This window comes from Vigna angularis, chromosome 5 (assembly GCF_016808095.1).
Source record: "Vigna angularis cultivar LongXiaoDou No.4 chromosome 5, ASM1680809v1, whole genome shotgun sequence".
NCBI lineage: Eukaryota > Viridiplantae > Streptophyta > Magnoliopsida > Fabales > Fabaceae > Vigna > Vigna angularis.
Window position 1 is genome coordinate 10,726,568 of NC_068974.1, and position 4,821 is coordinate 10,731,388.

Sequence of the window (4,821 nt, forward strand, 5' to 3'; positions counted from 1 at the left end):
GAGAAGAGAGTTGGAGTAAATTCTAGTTGAAGAGGGGAAATTCTGGAAGTTTCCGGAGAACGGTTTGAGAAGAGGAAACTAAGTCTGGAATAGAGGTAAAGGGAGCTAACTTTGAGTATTCCTTTTTTATTATCTTGAGTCTTGAATATGCTATATTTTGCTTTTGTCTGATCTTAAATCTTGAATATGGAGTATTTTGTTTCTGTATGATCTTGAAATTTAAATAAGAGTATGCTTCTGTGATGATATCCAAGTGTGATAGTTGTAAAATGTGATATTGATTATGTTATGCCATTTGTATGTTATTAGTTGTTTATTTTTTTTATTATTTTGGAAGGATTAGAAATTGTCTAACCGGCTCTGCCAGATTCAATTTCTTGTTTCCCCAAACATTTTATTGCTTTCCTTATTTATTTTTATTGTATTTTGGAAGGATTATAAGTTGTCTAACCAGCTCTGCCAGATTCAACTTCTTGTTTCCCCAAACTATTTATTGCTTTACTTATTTATTTTATTGCATTTTTGGAAGGATTAGAAGTTGTCTAACCGGCTCTGCCAGATTCAACTTCTTGTTTCCCCAGACATGTTAATGTTCGTGTTATTTAATTATATTGTATTTTTGGATGGATTAGAAGTTGTCTAACCGGCTCTGCCAGATTCAACTTCTTGTTTCCCCAGAAATTTTATTGTTTTATCTATTTTTTTTATTGCATCTTTCTAGTATGATGAGAAGTTGTCTAACCGGCTCTGCCAGATTCAACTTCTTGATTCCCCTAAATTTTTATATTAATATTATTTTGATGGTAATGGGAGCTAATTATTTTTGTATGAATTTATTTTATAAAATATTTGCATATGAATGTTGAACTGGTGTGCTCTTGTGAAACTATTTTATGACTTTTATTATATTGGGCATGATAACTGAAACTGTGAAATTATACATGTTGTGACGTGATGAATTTAATCTGTTCTGAATGAGTTTGTTGGCTGAAATTGATCTTGTTGGAAGGTCTGAAGTAAGGGTTTTGAAATAGCTTATATATGGGTATTAAATAGATGTACATATATTGTTTGAGGTTGCTATGAGAGGAAGTGAACACATTAGAATTTGACATTTCAAATTTAGAGCATAAGAGAACATGATAGATAATTTAAATAAATCAATTATTAATTATTGAGGGCCTTTCTTTGTTGGTAGGATAGAGGAACCTTAAAAACCTGAGTTGGCACATCCCTGATCATAGAGCAGCCCTGGCCTGGTCCAGTCAGTTGTGACTAGTCATATGTGCTGGCGTCGAAGGTGAGTTTGATGCGTTCAGACATCTGGGTCCTCTCCGGTGACCAATTGGAATAAAGAAAAATCCATACTAGGATGAAAATAAAATAAAACAAGTTGATTGTAGATGCATAATATTATCATGGTAAAAATTTCATATATATTTTATTACATTGAGCCCAGACTTTAATATGTATTTCCTAAGATATGTTGATATATTTTGGTTGATCCATGATCTTTGTTTGGTGAAAATACGTTGAGTTATACTCGTTATGGGCAAAATGAGTTTATAATATGAAGCATGATATCTGGCAATATGTTTAATTTATTGATACCAAAACGGGTTATTATGAATTCATGATTAAAGAATGAACATGATTGAGTTAGATGGATAAGAGGGTATGAATTGTTGGTTTTATGAAATGTTGGGGTGGATATGAGAAATCATTACTTATGAAATGATGTTACTACCGGGAGTAGTATGTTCGAGTTATACCATGAGAGTTTGGTATGAGCAAAGTAACACATGAGGTTTATGAAAGCAGGCAGAAAGTGGTCTGACCATAAGGCTTTGACATGAACATATGATTCGTAAGTTTTATAAAAGCAGGCAGAGAGGGGTCTGACCATAAGGCTTCAGAAAGTAAGACATAGTATATAAGTGAGGCTTAAGGAAGCAGGCAGAGAGCGGTCTGACCATAAGGCTTCATGAGTAAGCATGGTACACTTGTAAGATTTATGGAAAGGAGAAAGATGATTTTGATAATGATGAATTAATGACATCGGAATAATGATATTTTATCAATTGCAGAAACACATGATTATAATATTTTTATTACAAGTTTAATGATTTTATGATATGGTTGGCTTACCCTTATTTGTTTGTACTATGATCATATAACTCATGTTATATGTGATTAGATAATGTTGCAGATGCGGTTGAAAAAGCTTAGAGATGAGAGAGATGTGGGGAAAAACGTTTAGGGATTTTTGTAAAAAGAATAAATTTGTATTGGGAAGATTATGTTGTGTAAAACTTATAAGTTGAAATTTCAATGGTGAAGACTATATTGTTTAAAGTTTGTAAGTTTGGTATTGTACTTTGGAGTAATTGAAATAAAGTTTGATTGTTTATATGAGATATCAAATTAATTTAGTCTCTAACTATCAGTAATACCCTTTAAAATATTAGGGTGTTACAAACACTGTATATAAGATACATTACGTCTTTGATGTAAGTGTTAATAATACATAATACATTTCATATGCATTGTCATTCTTGCAAATACTTTCCTCTACTTTCTAAGAGTGGTATCTAGAGTCAGGTCAAGAAGAAGGACTTGTGGTGCTTGCTTCTGAAATCACGTCAACAGTGTGGTGGCTGGATAGAGTGATTGAAGCAACAAGAAAGGCAGTCAAGAATCTGGTTCTTAAGCAAGAAGAAGAGATTGAGGTATGGCTGATATTCCTACATCAAACTTCCCAGTTATCACAGACAGAAACGGAAACAAGTGGAGCACAGAAGGTATTGTTCAAATACCAAGATGTGAATGATGTGGTTGAAGGTGATGGGCTGGAACTGGTTCAAGGTGCATCTGAGGATCAAAAGGATGTTGTAAGAAAAAAATAAAACAAAGCGTTGTATATAATTCACCAGTGTGTGGATGATACACATTTTGAAAAGATTCAAAATGTTGTTATAACAAGAGAAGCTTGGAGCATTTTAGTGCGTTGTCATGCAGGAGGAGAGAAAATTAAGAAAGTGAAACTTCAGACGTTGAAAAGGAAGTATGAGCTTATGCAGATGGAAGATGGTGATAAAGTGAGTGAATACTTCAACAAGATCTTAACCATTACAAACTAGATGAAAGGGTGTGCGGAGTCAATTAGTGATCTTATGATAGTCGAGAAGATCATGAGATCACTGCCTCAAAGATTTGATTACATTGTGGTGGCCATTTAGGAGTCAAGAGATCTTGAAAAATTGAAGATTGAGGAACTTCAAAGTTCCTTGGAGGCGCATGAGATGAGATTGTTGGATAGGAATCCCATCAAGAATGATGAGCAAGCATTGAAGTCGTATCGTTTCATAAATGAAGGGAGAAAGAAATTCAAGAAATGGAAAGGGAAATCAGCAAAAGGAAAAAGGAAGAATGTCAATAATGCATATGAACCAGATGACAAGTCTAAATTAGTGGAAGATAAAGGCAGATTTGAGAAAAATATGAAGAAGAAAGACAATAAGAGTATCGAGTGCTTCAACTGCCATAAGCTTGGACATTATTTGTATGAGTGTTTTTCCAACAAAGGAAAGCATAATAAGAAGTACATGAGTAAGGAAGCTCATCTCGCACAAGAAGACACAGACTCAAATCCTTTTACTTTGATGTTAACGACCACTATTGAACGTTTAAATGCTCATATTAAGTCTTGGTATCTCGATTCTAGTTGCTCGAATCATATGACATGTAATGAGGAGTGACTGATAAATCTTGATGAAACAAAGAAAAGCAAAGTAAAATTTGCACACGATAGTGCTCTCAAGGTTGAAGGAATGAGAGATGTGGTCATCAAAAGGAAGAATGGATCACATGCTATCATCACCAATGTACTATTAGTTCTAGAAATGAAATGCAACTTACTAAGCATTGGACAATTGGTAGAGAAAGGATACACAGTGATTGATGACAAATTTATGAACACCGAAAACGACGCCACAAACTTGTTTAACAATCGACAAGTGTGACCGAATCGTATCAAGTAATAAAACTAGGTAAGACCAAGTATCGTTTTCCCAAAGGACTCACGGCCTAGTTAGTTATCTGATTTGTTGATTATTTAAGACTTGTGAACGATTGATTGTAGGTTTTTAATGCAAAAGACAGTAATTAAACATGTATGCATGAATGTGATCAATGGCAAAAAGAGTAAAACAAACACGTAATGAATGATATGGATGAGTATGTTGTTGGGGTTATCAATTTCATCTTATCCACTCTCATATACTTTAGGAATTCATCATTCTTTTCATCAATGTTAATGCCACTCTCTAAATTACCTTGTCAAGAAGGCCTATCCTTAATTACGAGTTCATACAATTCCTAGCATTCCTAGTAATTAGTTCTAAAGTGCAGGAGCTTAAAGGTAACCAATATGCTATTGGGAGAAATTCCGCAGATCTAGACTTTCCCGTACGTTCCCATATCGACAAAATCAATGATCATGACAATGAATGAGTTAAACAATGCAAGCATTAAGCAAAGAGGAAAAACCCTAACTACTGATGAAAGAAAGCATGTATCTCAAATAAGATGTTTAAACACAAATTCCATATATGAGAGTTTCACAAGATTACATTGATTCCCCAACAACAATACAAGGTTTAGTTCACCATATTCATGGTGAATCTAGATGAACAATAATGAAAGAATGAAAGATAAAACCCTAGAAAGGTAGAGAGGTAGCTTGAGCATCCAAGATCTTCCTTCAAAGGGGTGGAAAAGAGAGTGTTTGCTTCGTCCCAACCAAAGATACAAACCCTAGGA